This window comes from Cyprinodon variegatus, unplaced genomic scaffold, assembly GCF_000732505.1.
Source record: "Cyprinodon variegatus isolate N-32 unplaced genomic scaffold, C_variegatus-1.0 Scaffold542, whole genome shotgun sequence".
Taxonomy (NCBI): Eukaryota; Metazoa; Chordata; class Actinopteri; order Cyprinodontiformes; family Cyprinodontidae; genus Cyprinodon; species Cyprinodon variegatus.
In genome coordinates this window covers 145,939-164,191 of record NW_015150995.1, presented here as the reverse complement: position 1 = coordinate 164,191, position 18,253 = coordinate 145,939, and the positions used below count along the sequence as shown (strand labels likewise).

At 38.4% G+C, this 18,253-nt stretch overlaps 1 protein-coding gene across 8 annotated transcripts in view; it reads right to left on the bottom strand.

The window, feature by feature from the left end:
- The window catches only part of msi2 (musashi RNA binding protein 2), a 357,407-nt gene that overhangs the window by 231,655 nt on the left and 107,499 nt on the right, over positions 1-18,253 (bottom strand). The gene's annotated exons all lie outside the window — the stretch shown is intronic.

Below are 18,253 nucleotides of genomic sequence, written 5' to 3'. Positions count from 1 at the left end.
CTGCTCTAAGTAGGTTGCTCTGTCAGCTAAAGGCATGTTTTAGAGTCTCTCTGGTCTCTATACGTTATACCAGTTAACGATTAATCGATTATTAAATCAGTTGACAATTAGTTAAATAATCAATTAATCACGATTCATCCGATTAACTGTTTCAGCTCTAAAAGTGATTATAAAGGACTTACTCGGAGTGGCTCCGATTTTATAAAAACAGATTTTTTATTTGATTTTATTTTGTATTTATTTTGATTCTTCACTAACTTCTAGGCAACATATTAATTTTTTTTTGCGATTAAAATAAAAACAAATGCCTAAAATATTATGTAAATTTTTTTTTATTTTTATAATCAGTTATTGTATGTTCCACTTTTTGACAATCATCAATACTTTTGACTGAGAGGGGAACTCATGATCAGATAAAATGCCCAAAGGGTTTCACAAGTCAAAAAAGATTGGGAACCACTGGACTAGACTGTCCAGGTAGTACCCTGCCCTTGGCCAATAGACCATAAGCTGCGGTTCCCCATGACCCTGATCAAGTGATAGAGAACAGATGGATGTCTGGATGGTAAGAAGTGAGTCAAGAAATATGCTTCACCTAAATTTATTTTTAAGAAATTGTTACTTCAATTGTGCAACAGTAATTTTTGTAACAAAAATAAATATATTTCTTATCACTGGATTTTTTTCCCTTCTAAGAAAATGTCTGAAAAATGACAGTTATATTTAAATAAATAAAAAAAAAGGTACTACTGCAGCCTAATCTTTACCCATATTAACATATATGATCAAAATAAGACTTAATAAAGAAAGGAAAAGGATTACCCTAATGTATCAAACTAGAACTAACCATAACTAGTGATTAACTAATTATCTGCATTACCTCTGTTGTTTTCTTTAAAGAGAAGGGTAGAAAAGGTTAAACATCCCTGTTCAGAGAAAATATTGGTTTCTTATTTATAAATCTCACTCCTAGCTTTTCCTCACAGTGCTGCTGTTTGTTATGGATGAAAATATCTAAAATGCAGCGATAAAAAAAATCTGAAGGCAAAGTTTCCATTTTAAAGGAGAGCTTTTATGCCCTCTCAAAGGGAGATTGATCCTAGGTGAACTTTTACAGCAGCTAAAAAGAGCAAGGCTAGTTGTTTCCCTCTGTTTATACTCTCAGTTCTTATCTAAGGTAAGATGTTGGCTGCAGCCTCATATTGAATGGACAGACATCAATTTTCTTATCTAGGCCTTAGCAAGAAAGCAAATGAGTGTGTTTTGCAAGAGCTGAATGATTCCTTCAAGGTGATTTGTACTCGTGTTAAATGTCAGTGAAAAGTTATGTCAGATTGCTGTGAATTTTCCTTTGATACATGGCAGTGATTGTGTGTTGATTCCTGTCAAAATTACATTAAGTTAGATTGAGCTTCTTTTGAACAGGACATTCAAAGGCCATTTCCAGCTCAATATGTTTATCTTTGGACACAGCACAGCGGCTGTCTAAGTTAAAAATATTGCTATTTCTGTTAAGTTGCCTTTTATGCAGCCTCTCAGGTGAGGCAGAATATTACCTCTGGGCTTATTAATGCCTTCCTGCCAAATGTTCAGTTTAGACTGAATGGCTAAATCCCTGAAGCCTGCAAAGTGCCTGTCATCAACTTCCCAGAGAGGCTTTCCCAAAAACAACCTCCAAACATGTTAAGCAAAATAATTTCTTGATTTTAATTAAATTTGCACACTTGATAAAGACAAATCTAATGTAGTAGTTTGTTTAATATTTTCATCAGAGACCTTAGAGGGTGTGAGGTGCTGTGATATTGAAATGTAACAATCTTTCTTCGGTGTAGTAGTTTGTCTCCCATCCATCAGTTTTAAGCACTTTACCACACACAGTCGCAGTTTTTAGCATAACCGTCAAATACACGTCGTCTGTGCTTCAGACACTTACTCTGAAAAAGAAAGGAACTGTTCATCAGTTGTAGTGCTGATTTTTTCTAATTTAGTGAAATTAATTTCCCGTTTTGCGGGCTGACAGCACTCGAAAGAAAATGCCTAAAAAAAAAAAAAAAAGCCATGTTTAAATCCTTTGTGGGACCTCGCTTTGGGATCCAGGAGAAAAAAGAAAAACTTGATGGACTGAAAGATAAATTCTAAAAGATTCATCAATGAAAAACCATTACCATCACTACTGATGAGAACGTTAGCATCTGCTTCAGAGCTTTGCGACTAACAAAATGGATGTCAAATGTTCTGAATAACCATCTCTATTTTAGACTGATCAAACCTGACTTAGATAATTATACATATAACATATTCTTAAAAACACACTTTAATATTTATAGGTTGTTTACTATTTTATCCAACTTTGCAGTGTCCCTCTGAATTTTCCTTGGGCAACGACGCTAAGCTTGCGTTTTTTACCGATAGCGGTAAAAATCTGGTGGTTCCTGGTTATGGCAGCCATGCTTCTGTCAGTGTGCCCCAGGGCAGCTGTGGCTACAATATAGCTTTCCACCCTCAGTGGGAATGTTTGCATGAATGAATGAATGAATGAATGAATGAATGAATGAATGAATGAATGAATGAAGTGTAAAATGCTCTGAAGGTCCCTGGCTTTAAAGGTGAATGCCGGCTTTTTTACATTGGGCCTTTGATTTAACGTTATTACATCATGTTCTGCTCACCCATATGAGTTTTGTGTCATTTGGAGCTGTTCTGAAGATATTCTGTTAGGTCATATCCAGGTAACGTCTTCCTATGGGCAACGACTTGAAGGCACAAACTAAACTGTTCATAATTTATTCTTTATGGTACGCCAGCATTCATAACAGGTAGGCGAATCATTGTCCCCCAGACATCCGCGGTCATATTTTTTATATTTCTATGTTTAAAAAAAAAAGCGGCGCATGTATGACGTCATCCGCGCGCACCGGCTACCATTCATTCTTCCTGTCCGCTGAACTGCTGCTAGTTTTACTCACGAGCCTGGAAGATGTCTAGTGCTACTACCACAGATGATCTCGCTCTCGAAATGGAATTAAACGATTCAAATTAGCTAGCTGAATGAATAGAAGTGGTAGAGCGTAGCCGTCTGTGACCCGGGCTTCCTGTTACGACTCCAGTCCGCATGCGTGGATGACATCATACACGCGCTGCTTCGTTTTTAAAATGAATAATATATAAAAAATATAACCGCGGATGCCTGGATGACAGTGATTCACCTATATGTTATGAATGCTGGCGTACCATAAAGAAAAAATTATGAACAGTTTAGTTTGTGCCTTCAAGTCGTTGCCCGTAGGAAGACGTTACTTTGATATAACCTAACGGAATATCTTCAGAACAGCTCCAAATGACACAAAACTCATACGGGGTGAGTAGAACATGATGTAATAACGTAAAATCAAGGGCCCAATGTAAAAATAACGGCGTTCCCTTTAAAATAAACTGAATACTGGAAGTAAAGGTCCTTTAATATTTTGGTAAAAAGGAGAAAAAGTGAGCCTTTTGAAATTTTTAATGGTGTTATCAAACCTGGACCAGCCATAAAAATGATCATTGTGGATGCAATAAAGCAGTTATAATTTGACAAAGTAAAAAAAAAAAACCTGTACCATATATACCTTTTAAAAGCTATAACCATATAGGTAAATTAAACTGAAGGGATTGGATTTCCAAAGATTCAGATCCATGTTCCAGTTATATGTCTATAACGAGCTAAGTTAACAAAGCCGTTTGTGTTTCCCGTTAGATGAAATCTAATGGCTTTTTCATGATCTTCTGACTATTAATCTAGTACCATTAAGTCATAACTTCATTTTGTCCCCAACAGGTAGTTAATATTGTCGCTGTGAAAAATATCAATGTTGACAAAAGCATTTTGTGTAAAGCGTGAAGTCAAGCCTCATCAAGCTGTCAGCAGGGTAGGAGGCTTGGTCCAGTGTTAACATCAACATATTAACTGCAAGCAAGAGCTGGCTGTGGAATAATAAATAACACCCGATCTACGAGGTTTCTGAGAGACATGCAATACACAAATGCATCAGTTGTAAAAAAAATAAAAATAAAAAAAAATAAACATATAGAAAGAACTTCAACAACTGCATTTGCATCTCTTTCTGAAACTACATCTTTTATTGTAATTACTCCATTTTATTTTCTCTGCTTATTTTCTCTGCAGCTAAATATTACTGGATGTAATGGGTCTGTCACTACCAATGTTGGATTTTACTGCAATATCAAAATGAAACCTCACAAGCAATTTCTAATAGCTGGATTCTTGTTAGCGAACGACTTAAGGCTTTAAATCCAGACCACACATGAGAAGCACGGGCACAATGAGTGGGTGTTTTTTTGATAAGTGAGGCCTTTAAGATGTCTTTAAACCTTTCACATCAAGTCGCAGCACAATGTGTACATTTCCATGTAGGAACATTTTATCTGGTGATCTTAAGGAGCCGATGCGTAGGAGGAATGAGCTAGAGCTGCCTGTGGACCTGGTCAAACTGCAGTAGGTGGCTCTATAAAGCACAGGCAAAGAGCCACTTGAAGTCAGCACTTACATTGAATACACATAAGTGTTGTGGGTTGTCAGACAGAGCAAAAGCCTCCTGAAAATCAAGCTTTTCTTACTGTCTGTTAATGAGACACCTTGTTTTTAAAGTCTCATTTCTTTTCAATAAGGTGTTTAATCCCATTTCAGCCTTCTTCTGGAACATTTATTAGTTTTTCCTCGCCTGCTCGATAGGAAACCAGAAGTTAGGCCAGTTATAGATTATTAGGGGACAGGATTCTGGGCTCAAAACAACAAAGGTTGTGACAGAGTTCCATCTAATAACACATAAAGTAAAAAAAGATTCTTGCTGATTTGGTTTGCTATCTAAAATGTTCAATGACGCATCAGAGTGAAAGGTTAAACTCAAGCAGCTCTATTGACATTGCCTTCAGCTCAGGCATTTGAGCGAGGGAAAAAAAATCCATCTAGGGAGATGGCACAAATGCCGTTATCAAATGTCACAAGATCTATAAAGCTCTTTGTGTATCTGCTCAGATGTCGGCCGAGCATTGAGAATGGTCATCATTTGAATCGTAATTTGTCAGAAGCCCGTTTGTCCAGGTGATGCTGAGTCATGGTTCGTGCTCACTGCTTGCCTCCAGCTGAGGTTCACGTTGATGGATTGATTTCACATTAGAATTATTAAAGCTACCGGCCGGACTTTTTCTGTTGCACAAACTAAACTCGCCTTAGATATAATTTGGTACCTTCTGAACAATATTTGCCGGTGATTTTTTTATTTATCCTTTGCTATAAAAATCCACCCTCACAAAAACAAGCTTAACAAGGTTCCCATGACATCACACAAGGCATAAGGCAATTTTATTTCAAGATGCCCCTTTGTGTCGTTTTAATGAAATTCTTCCCTAACTTGCATCTTTTATAAAGAAAACAGTTGAGCAAAAAGGAAAACAAGGAAATACAGAATTTTTTTTAATCCTAAAGAGAAAAGGCATTACACTTCTGTCTATTTATTCAAAAATGACAGAACTGGATAGTATCACGCAGCAGTTCTGTGCTTTAAAAGTCTATCAGTAAAATTTGACAGTCTTTCTTCCCTAAATAAGCTGCAGGATGCAGAAGCATAAATCCTTCACTCAGAGGGGGAGACTGCAGCGTCTGTGGGTCGAAACTCAAATATGCCTATCGGCTCTTAAAACAATCTCTCTCCCAATCTTGAGAACAAACATACAGCATATTTCAAAACATATTTCATATCCATCTGAGAAATAAATACTTCTTGGAATCTCAGTGGCACTCTCCCACATCAGATTCCCCCAGGACTAGACTGCAATTTGCAGAGCCGAGGTGTCCACCTCCACACCAGTCTGATGGCAAGACTGCTGCAAATTACTCATGACACTTCCTCTGATGACATTTTTAAAACCGCTTCCCTGTTGAATGCCATCTCTACACCCCCCACCCCTCTTTCTACCTTCCAACCAGCGCCATCAGACCCAACACACACATTAATTCCCCTCCGTCTGGTCGTGTCACAATGGCACGGCAAAGATTGCTGGCTCCTGCTTTCACCCGACTGACCCCTCTGAGCAGGTGCTGGATCTGATCCAATCACAGTCAATCTTCTTTAAACATTTCATTCTTTAAGCAGAACAGGAGCTCAAAATTCCATCATTCAATGACCCGATCAGTCGCCGATAACACAATCAAGCCAATCCCGGCTTATCCCGGGGGAGCCATTTCAACAGGGACAGCTGGGAGATGAGTCTTCAGACCTACAGAAAGGTGTCAATCTCCCTCAATCCAAGGGCCCTTTGTGAGCCACCTATGCTGCAGAGCACTACCTGAAAAGCAGCAGCAGCAAATTAGAAATCAATCTTTTTCTTTAGCAGATCTGACATTGCAGTAAAGATTCACTACATTTAAGGCAAATACTCAAAAAAGGCACGATTCTCTAAAAAGCTAGCTGCAAAACTGCTAAGATTTTCTGTCATACTGTTTGAACTGTTTAAATTTGTTTCAGTGTATGAAAAACTGGGGTTTCTGCTGACTAAATGGAGTACGACCTGTCGCTGTGCACTGCCAGTCAGCTGGCTGAAAGAAGCCCTAATTTCATTAAAGACAAATTCAATGCAGTTTACATACTTGTATTTCTGATGAAAGAGCAGAATTGCAGAAACTCATAATTCAGAAAACTAGCAAAAGTTAATCTAAAATTTAAAAAAAATTTAATTCCAAAATTAAAATATCTCTTTGAGAAGGGAATGCCACCGAAAGCACCAGAGTGACTAATTTTCCTCTTTATCTAGACAAGGATAACGTTGCTGCTTTTCTTTCACCTGTTGCTGCATGCTGCCTTTCTTTGTAGCTGAAAGCAATTAAAAGTTTTTCTCACTGAAAAAAAAGATTAATTTGATGGGTTGAGACACTTGTTATACTTTTGCTACTCTATAAGGAACTGCGTGGTAATGGTAGCACTGTAGAATACAAAGAAAGCAATCCTCAGCAATATTAACAAAGATTGGCTAAGATACATCATTTGGTACACTGAAATATTTAACAATAAACATTCGGTTAGCAAGAAGAACTTTAAGTGTTTTTTATCTAAATACATCTGAAATGTATTTAGAAGACTAAAATTTTAGGTAGCTTAAAACTAAAAAAAGGGGATGTAATAGTAATGAAAAAGGAGAAATTGGCTAATATTATCATTACACTATTAAATAACATAAAAACATCCTGTTTTCCTAATATTGTGCTAACATGCATAATCAATGTGCTTGATTACTTCTACTAAATCAACCAGTCTGCTCCCTAAATTTGACTTAAGTCTATATATCAGTCTAAAAATGAAGGGATGGCACAGATAAAATATGAATGACACTGCAATGTATTATTTTAGATGCAACACAAAACATTTCTTTTTAAAATAAAGGACACTACATCATGTAATACATTTTGTTTTTCTATTTATTTTTGTTAAAAGCGTCTCTAGCAGCCACTGCCCAGCAGTGACACCTCCATGTGTACAAAGACAAACACCCTCAAATAAAACAGTCGAAAGCTCTGAAATAGATCTCTAATTTTCAGCAGCCATTTAAAAGCCACTCAGATGGAAATGTTGCTGGGCCACTGGGCACATAAAGGTCAAGGGGGATACAAAACAGTTTGTCTAACAGGCCTGCCCCCCCCTCCCCACCTGGCCGTACGGCCCTGCAGCACAGCACTCATATCCCCATTCACAGCTCATTCATTTATATTGCACTGCCCTCCTCACCGCTAGTCTCAGCCACTAACTACAAGTGACTGCAATGAGATTGAAGCCTCTGGCTAAATCTCCACTACAGGGCCCATGCTCCATCATTGCTGCTCTGATCACTCCTTCTAATCACTGGAACCAGACTATATCCTCAGCTGATTGGGTGAGTCACGGCACAGAGGAAACAATCACCGAATGTCAGCTGATGATGGACACCGAGATGTTGGAGTCTCGCTGGTCACTGCGAGCGACCACGTAAATTGCATGCAAATGTGCACCTGCACCAGCCGAGAAAGTGGAATGAAGGAGTGCGGCCTTTTGATTAGGTTCCCTTTTCTTTTTGTCTGTATTTTTGTGCATTAATCATTCATGTTTGCTATTTTAGCCGATAAGCAGGGAGAACCTGTGAAGAAGTCTGAAGTGCAATTAATATTCTGCATCATGAGATCTATTTTAAGCCTGTCTAGGGGTTGTTGTAGAAGCCTAATGCAACCCAAGGTTAAATTTAGGTGTGCAATCAAACAGATAAGAGAAGAATGATGAGATCAATGATTAGAGGTGATTTGTAATCTCTGCACACTGATTCAAATGCACTCTCTAAGGACAACATTCCACAGTATATTTCACTGATACTAATTGTCATCACGGACATTTTTTTCCCCCCACTTAAAATACCTGAGAACCCTTGCTAAGATTACAGGGCAGGTATGCAAAATTAATTCATGCGCTTCTTAAACACTGAGTTATTTTTTTTTTTTGCCATTAACATAAAATAAGGGCTCCCAAAATGTCAGCCGTGGTATTAGATTACCAGAGACCCAGAACGAATTCGGTGCGCTCTCTATCTAATGCGTTTATAATTTTGATTCCTTCCTTTATCGTCTTTATCTCAGTGAAGGTCTGGCCAGAGTAAAGAGCTAGTTCCCTCCTTAGAGGTGAAACACTGCAGGGAAATTGCACAGCAGCTGCGGGCTGAGATAGGACACACACTGGCCTGACGATAATCGCTCATCCTTCCAGTGTCCTCCAATAGAGGTCATCACTCCTTCACTCAAAGAGTGACTTTTTTTTTATTCTTCTACAAACCACTGCCTCATTGTATTCCTCAGTAATGACCTCTCTACCTTTATTTGTCCTGAGCACAGTGGCAGTGAACTGGTTAAGCTCCTCCTCCTCCTTCCCACTGTGCTCCGCCTCCAGGATCTGGCTCTAGACCAGTGGAGCGAGAGAACCAGCACTGCCTGGACATAAAGGGATGATTGTAGCTACCCAGTGACATGGAAGCAAGTAGTTCTGATGAAACTAAAAAGTCAGTTTGGAGGCCTGCACAGGGAGAGAAAAGCCCAGCTGAGAGATAGGAGACAAGTCAGTGAGCTGGAGCTGCTTTAGCTCAAGTAAGTAAAGGCACTATGAGGAGGAGGACACAAAGCCGATTACAATAAACCAATGAGGAAGAATTAACCAAGCCAGCTAATTATGCCTTTAACTGTAGAGAGAAAGCTGTTTTCATCCCTGGGCAGGGCTTTTCTGGGACGTCATGTCCAAATATTTAGAGTAGTTATTTGGTCAAGTAAATAACTCAAAGGGACAATTGCATTTTCAGATGCAGTTTCATGAAATATAAGAACTAGCTCATGCTTTGCTTTACCTTTTAGGTATAGCACAGCTAGTGCACCAAAAACAGGGCAGTTTGGACCTGGAGAATCACTAAATAATTAATACGACTAATGTAGATCTGTGACTTTTAACTGAGACATTTAAACCCAATCATCAGCTGAAGAGAAATGCCGTAAATAAGTTTAGTTTTTTTAACTGCTTGTGAACTTTTGACTACAATCCCTGCTCTACCAATAAATATAAATCTTATCAGGAATCTCACTCTCGTGAGTCTGGCCAGCTGCCTATGCAAATTATGCAAATCTGATTCCTGTGGCCTACTGAGTCTGATTCCAATGACAAGCTATTACCAATAACTCATCTAATGGAATCCCACCATGTTCCAAACAACACCCTCCACATTTATCGGCATCCCTGGCAAAGCGTTGAAATAAACAGATGTTTTATTGCCATAGTGTCATTCCAGACTGAAAATCACCTTTTTGTGGCGGAATAACACACCCAATTAAGAGATGATAATATTGTTTTAAAGAGTTTCATTATTGAAAACACTTTAATTTGGGTACAAGAAAGCTGAACTTGTCGTTCAGCTAAGAAAAATATCTGTTGGTCGTAATTGGTAAAATAATGGCTATTATGGATGGAACTTATTCTTATTTGCAATAATAAAAACATCTGGAACTGTCAAAACAGAGCTGGATGTTAACCCTGGTTTAAGACTGGTGCTAAGGGGGGTAAGTGGCATTTGGGAGCACTGAGACTCCAAAAGTATAATGAAAGGACTCCTGATTGCCAACAGGTTGTGTGGGATGCCAGCAAACGATAGAGATTTTCATTACTACTACTGTGAAGGTCTTTTAAAACCTACGGAGACTTTAATGGGGACCTTGGGATTTAGCTTTGATGCAAATATTAGAGGATTATGGGGGGAAATTAGCTTATTTTCTTAACACTTTACAGCGTTATCTAATGATACTATCACCTATGGCCAAAACAAAGAACTGCAGCACCTTACTGGTCACTTTTGTAGCATGTGCTCGTACTCAACAAGGTTTCGTTTTTTGTTTTTTTTTCCACCTTACGTGACATTGCCGTTGGTGTCTGAGTTAAGCTGGATGCTGAGCACAATATCCATATTGAATATAACGTTTTGAATGTATGCAAAGTTGGACCCATTCAACATGGACACACTTGACATCACATGCAGTGTGGAAACGTCCAACCTCAAGTACATTCACAGAAAATAGGCTAAAGGCTTAACTTCTGCGGTGTCAGTCTGCACATGATGTTTTAGTTGTAAAAAGCCCTCCAAAAAAGGCTATTTTTAATATATTTTTCACCTAAACCTAACAAAACGTCTCTTTTAAGTTTTAATTATAACCTTATTTTTTCTGCACTATCCACAAGCATATACCTGTTTGGCTCCAGGATGTTTTTTTTTTTATTCATGGCCTTCAATGATCTCTTGGTCTGTTGCTCAGTGAATATACTGTTTCTTGAAAAGCTCTTACTTTTAGCTCTTACTTTTAGCATGCAACTTGTGGACCTGCATGCAAGTTGTAACTCTTTTTTTCTTATCTCTGTGGTGACCCCACTTTATGCATAATACCACCAATTAAAGGGCGGGACTGTGACAGCTAGAGTCTAACTCTATATATAATATGTAACAAGAGCAATGTGTTTTTTTTTAAGTGCAATTTTATTTGAAATTCAGTCACTGACTGACAACATTCACTCCTCTTGGATGCACTGCAGACTTGGACTGTACAGAAAAGGACTGTAACTAAATTTCTCCCAAAAAGAATTCCAAATCACAGAGGTACTTGATTTTAGGTCACTGAAAATCCAAAGAAAGGAGGACAGTGACTTTCTCACTCCAGACCTTTAGGTGGCAGTAAATCATGTAATGTGGGATTGGGTTTCTATTTGGAAAGAGCAAGTTGCATCAAGCGCAGATCAACACATAAGAGCTGGAAATAAGAAGTCCGAAGGCATTGCATTCATATTGTATACTAATAACAATTTAATAAATTTTTTTTCACTTGCTAGAAAATATTACATTAAACACTAAAAACCCTTTAGTTATAAATGTATCATTGTAATTAGTGCAGAGGTAAACCAAAATAAAATTGAAATCCCAATTTGTATTTTTGGCAAAACTGTGTAGTCTATTTGATTTTTGACAACGGTACCTTAAAAAGTTGTCTTAAATTGATGCAAAAAAATATAAAAATGGAATTGAAATATAATAGCAACAGTTCAAGATATACAGTAAGCCAAAAAAAGCTTAAGCAGTGACCCCTACCATATGGTCAAATAATTTACAAAGAGGCTCAAGGAGAACAAAGGCAATCTTATGGAGTGGCCATCACAAAGCCCTGAACTCAAACTTGACGTGGTTACACAAGCTGTGGCATAATATGAAGGCTGCAATGGAAATGAATTAAAATACAAAGAAAGGATACCTAAGATGTTTGACCCAAGCGATAGCTTTTAAAACAATTCAAGAAAATGCTAAGGATATTGTTAATATTTTTCTTGAGATTTAAGCATTATGAAATTAAAGGTTTTATTTTTCAAAATTTGTCCATCTAAGGACAGGATACTGTACTGCTACATCTTTACTATGGTCGCCAAAACTAAAACGTTTACAGTTCTTAAATCGCTTTTAAGCCAATAATACTTAAGTCACAAAAGCAAAGAGCGGGACAAAAAGCTCCCTGATTAATTTGGCTTTATAGCCAAGCAGAAATAGCAGCGGGCCTCAGTTAAGAGTCCTTGAATATAAAGGGAAGCCAGGCAGTACTGATAAGATTGTCTCATCTGGCTTGCAGGCCTAAAGTGACATGTGCTGCCTGAGAGAGAGAAAAAAAAATGGATGGCCGGATGTGGCTACTATTAAGCAGGTAATGGGATCCATCCAAGATGCATTAGAATCAGTCAAACAAAACCACACTTCAGGTCTGTTCAAGTGACTTTCACAATCACTGCAGATGCACACCTTCAGTCGAAATAAAAAAAAAAAAAAAGGAAAAAAAAAAACATGTCTGGCTGTGCAGGCAGTTACCAAGAAGCTGTGCCGGGCTCAGCTATGTGCTCTGTCCTAATCGTGACGGCTGTGAGAGTGGCAGCCAGAGTGAGAGCTGTCAGCCTCTCCTCACAACAAATGCACCACACCTCCATCCCCCAGAATGGAGACAGAGAGCAGCGAGTTGGGAGAGAGTGGAGGGGAGGTGCCGAGGTCAAAGACAGAACCTGTGACCCAGTTGTGGCCACACCAGCTGTTTCTCCTCTACTGCCTCCCTACCACGGTTATCTCTGTAGACCACATCCTGCTAATTGGCCCATGCTGCTGAGCACGCACACACACACACACACACACACACACACAAATGACAAATGTTGTCTATGGGACCTGCTAAATAATGACAGTGAAAAGGCTTGTTCCTGGTCAGAGACAGTTTGCTGGTACCTTAAGCTGAAGCTGTGATGACTGATACAGTTCCTTGGAAATACAAATAAACCCTCTGAACGTCTTCTCATTTTGTCACATTAGAGCTATAGGGGGCACACTTTAATTGCATTTGCAATTATGGATGGGTACTCTTCAAATTTGAACAGGTAAAGCCCTGGACCTGGGAATGGGTGTAGATTCTCAACAGTAATAATTTCAGCACCAAGCTAATGTCATGTTAAAGACCTAGTAAACTATAAATAAATGTGTTCTCATTTTGTCACATCACTGAAACACATTTTATTAATCACTCATCTGAATTTGACTGATTAAAAATACAACTACTCCATCAAATTAGATCTCAAAAATAATGAAAAAACGTCAGAGTTCTTGGCCCCGAGGTTATGTGTTGTTCTTTTTCACTGCAACAGTTTTAAGGAAAAAAATATGTAATATTTGTGTACAGATTTTTTATTTCTTTTCAATTCACAGGGGATCAGTGGAATCTTCATGCATGTGTGACTCATGTTCTTTGAGGAAACAGAGGAAAGTTGCTCGGCTCTTTGACTGCGGGGACAAGCTACAGCTGCTGTGTCTGACTCCCTGTGTTTTAGAGGAGGCAGGGGCTCGCTCACTGTTTGCTGAAAACGGTAAATTGGTGAAATAAATTGGTGAAATTGGTGCATGTGTTGCCAAAAAAGACAGAAAAAAGCTTTTTGGATTATCCTGCGACACTCCTGCAAATGCAGAAGTTGCAGCCATAGATTTGAGGCTGAGCCTTCAGAAAAATCTACTGTTTGACCAGTTGGCTGCTAACATTAAAAGTGCCCCTTCCTATTAACTTACACCTTTACAAATATAGCAGCAAGGGAAATCTGCATTATATTTTTGAGAGTGAACCCATACTCTATAGTGCTTTCTATAAGCCATGCTTGCTATGTTTACTATACCAGGGGCTTCTGACATCATTATGCTCTTCTGCGTGCAATTCTATGTTTTTGTCGTCACCTGCTCTTCCATTCCCTCTGTGTAACAGTAATGCATTTAGGTACTGAAACATGGTGCTGTTGGATAGATTTGGTCGCTACTCATCCCTACTGCAATTTAATTAAATAAAAATAAAAAAATTTAAACTGCAGAGACTCGATTTTTAGTAATGTTACTTTAACCAAGGGTAAGATGCATCATTTCTCACTTCAGCCCTCTAGGTGGCGGTAAACAATTAAAGTGGGTTTGCTGCTGCACTGAATGATAAAGGGCTGCAGCTAGCCTGCAGATCAATGCGTGCGAGTAGAAAGTAAGTCGCACAGCAATGGACTCTGGACAAGAGAGCATTGAAAGTCATGAAAACAATGAAATCCTGTTTGGTGGCTGCAGTTTGTACTTTATGCTTAACAACAAGCAATGTTCTACTCTGCAAGCAAACCTCTTAAAATACTTTTTGGAGTTCAATAAAAAAAAAAACTGTTCAATTTCTTCTTTTTATTATTAGGCCTTATCTGTAGACCTATTTATCTGGGCATATTTGCTGCTTGTGATTGGTTGATTTTTTTTTTTTTTTTTCACGTAAACATGTCTTCTGTCAATAACATCAAAGTGTTTTAATAATTGTTCTTAAAAGGAAATAAGTCATGCAAAAGAAACAACACACATCTAGAAATATGCATTCCAGTCCTAAACTGGTGAATTATGTTAATGGAAAAACAGTATAACTTTAGGAGAAAACTGAGACAGGATTTACTCCTGAACCCAACAATGACCACTCTGATAGTCAGGTGGCCGTAAAATGTCCTAGGGATGCTTTTCATCGTTAAAGCTGTTAATAGATTGGCTTATATCAAAGCATATTCACATGAGTTAACTACTGAATCCAATGAAGTATATTGATATTAGATAATTCAGACTGAGCTTTGGCCACTTTGAAATGAAAAAACGGTTACAGTCATATCGTTCAATACTTGTAGAGACCCCCGAAAAGTTTGGAAACATTTGCAAATTATACTACAATAAAATTATGATAGAAATGTATACATTCAAGTTTTTGCACCTAAAATGATAAATGGGTAAAACAATTTCAAAGTGAAAAAAATATTTTTGTGAGCCTCAGTAAAAGACTTCCCACCCAGATATATCAAAACCTAGGTCCTGCGTTGGCAACCCCCCCCCAGACATGCATAAGTGGTAACAAACAGGAAAACACACAGGCTGACTGAGTGACAGCCCAACATGCCGACGGCCACCAGGATTCTATGAAGGACGAGCACATTTAATTGGTGTCTCCATGTGTGGGTTAGTTCTCTGTGTAGTGTGTGTGTGTGGTGATAATGGTAGGTTGCACTGACAGCCAGGTTATCTAATAAATCCTGGAATGTGAAAGTCAGAAAGAAAGGACACACATTAAACATGAAGAGCTCTTCATATATATATATATATATATTTATATTTATATTATTTTATTTTTTTTCCTCTGTATCATGTCTTTCACAGCTCTTGAAACCCACTCTGCTCGTCTTTTAGCAGAAGACACTCAAATCCACTCACACGCACATACGCTTAGCCTTAATTGCGCGCCCACATAAATACAGTTAATCGCCGGCGTGCTCCAGAATGGCGGGAGCAGTGCAGCTAACTCATCCGAGGGTGCATGAGCGGGCTATGAAACATGCTCGAGATCTCGCTCAATCAGTCTGATTTGTTTGTTTCCTCCTAAGCATTTGACGATTCCTCAAGGAGGAATAAAACTTGGTATAATCAAGTCAATTATGTCATTCAATCAAGTCGAAAAATCATTTGGAGTCCTTTCTAACGTCAATTGATTGCAAAGTCATGCTGAATATTTGTTCGCTAAGTTCTATAGTGCAATAACCCCATCGTCACTTGAAGCCACGGACCCAGGATGCAGCGAGGTCCTGAACTCTCTTTTGCAGAAGAGGACAGAAAACAAAGTCCTTCACCTTGCTCTTTTCCAGTCAAGAAAATAACAGGGATTTATAGGAGGTGGGGAGCAAGCAGCGTACAGTGCCTGAACAAAAGGGGGAGAAAAAAAAACCTTTCTATTAATTTAGAAGAGCTCTTTTGTCTCCTTCAGGACATGGTACATTATGCGGCTGTGAAAAATCCATCCTTACTAAAACTCAAGGTCAAGTGTTGATGTTGCACATAGTGGATCAGCTGAAGGTGACCTTGACTGATGTGGAATATGACATGAGGGAAATGGATCCCTGCACAGTGTGGGGAAATTATCTGTGAAATGCTGCCACTGTATCAAAGCCTGTTTGTGTCTGCACACAAGCAGCAGAGCCGCGCGAGCTGTGTACATCTGTCCTTGCATAAAGCGTGGCGCATGTGTGATGCCATCGGAATGGGGGGGGAAACCAAGAGGAGAGGGTGTAGAAGCTGCAGCAGCAGCACACATGAACAAACAGCTACAGATCCCCCTTAAAACATGCCACAATGTCAGAACTTTAACTTGCATTCCACTATTAAGCTGTTTTTGATTCTGATGTCACACTTGCACAGTTACTGGGAGGGTTGGTCATGGCAGCTGGTTGTCACTGCTTGTTTGCTCTGTAAACAAAATGTATTTTGTTGACCAGGCTTGGCAGGCGTTGTGGAGCTGCTGCCACATCTTCAGCTGTTTGCATGTCACAATTTGTCTTTTTAGCCTTATTTTGGGAGAGCATTCAAACAAATTGGCTGCTATAAAGTATTTGATACAAAGCATTGTTCTGGATGACAGAAGGTGATGAATCTGGACTTTAAACAGAGAAATAACACAGATACAGCACCCCCTGCAAAAAATACAAACAAAACAAAAACACAACATTATTGCATTTTATTAGCCTCCTTATGATGACAATTTGTCCTTTTTCTGACCACATTTGTATTAGCAGAATAGGTATGGGATTCTCTCAGTGTGACATTTTAAAACAAAGGTATATACCTTTATCTTAATGGTTGTATTTCAAAAACAAAAATAAATCCTATTGTCACTTTAGGTGTATATTGGGAATAAGGCTTGGAATCCTGAGGTCATGAGTTCGAAACCCACTCCCACAGACTGCCACTCGGGGTCTCTGTGCAAGACCCTTAACCCCCGATTGCTCCCCTGGTGCCACACAGTGGCTCTTTGCTTCCAAAGGGGATGGGTTTAATACAGAGAGTGAATTTCTCCATTGTGAGGTCAAAAATAAATCAATACATTTTTTTTTATTATGCTTATTGGGTTTAAAACACTAGCTAAAGTAAGTTTATTTTTTCTGATTTGGAATTAAATTCTGAATAAAATGGGAAAACCAAATGAATTCCAGATAATATTTGACCTTTTTGTAGTGCTACGTTTTTATTTATTTTTTTTAGCAAATGAAGCTTAAATTTACTGATTAATTAATTCATTTATGCACCTGCTGATGAAGAATCATTGCCCAAAAACATTCTAACTTTAGCTAGCTTGCTATAATTAAACATATATATATATATATATATATATATATATATATAAATAAATAAAAGCATTGGTGCCTTTGTGACCACATTTAGAGCAGTTGTAACAGAAACAAGAGCTTGCCAAAGGTTCCTAGGTCCATACTAAATGTGTTGGCTGCTTACGTTATGCATGGGGTTTGTTGCATATTGGCTACAATGGGCGTCGAGGGGTTAATGAATAACATTATGAAGGAACATTTTTTGCTTTGTTTTGGTTTTTGCAACATTACACATTAACAATTAGTCAGACTTGTCTTAACTTTTCAAATAAAGTTTCTAAGGGTGGGCTAAACACTAACTTATTAAATCCTATCTCAACCTGGTTACCACATAGACGGCTCTGGATATTTGTTCAATTTTGTGATTTCATTTTTAATTCTATTCTCTAATATTCACAAATAGACATTTTTGGTACGTATTCTGCTTCTCCTTTAAAGGTAGAAAGTTTTAGTTTGCCAATCCATAGACTGGTCCTGCATTCATTTGTAGCTGGAAGAATTTAATTGTGAAACTGAAAAAAAAAATGCTCTTTAAGGGCAACTTTCAAACTGAGGATTTAAATCCAAATAAATTCTCTCTAACAAAACCAAAACTACTGTGGATACAGGTAGGCAGACAGAAAGCACAGACTTTCACTAAAATGATTGCTTTTCACACCAATTCTTTTTGGCTAGGTACACCCAAAGCTTTCAGTGTGCTGTAACAAATGCAGCTGTTGCTGATATTTTTAGTGTAGTCTCCAAACTTCGGCGCTGACAAGATTTGCCAATGGCACATCAAAGCAACACCAGTAATCATTTTAAATATAGGAGTGATTTAAAGGATATCTAATTAATACTCTTAAATAATCACACAGACATGCGTCAGACCCGCAGCAGCCAGAGCTTCTCAGCAGACAGCTGAATTCAGACACCCATTATCCATCAGCAAACAAAGA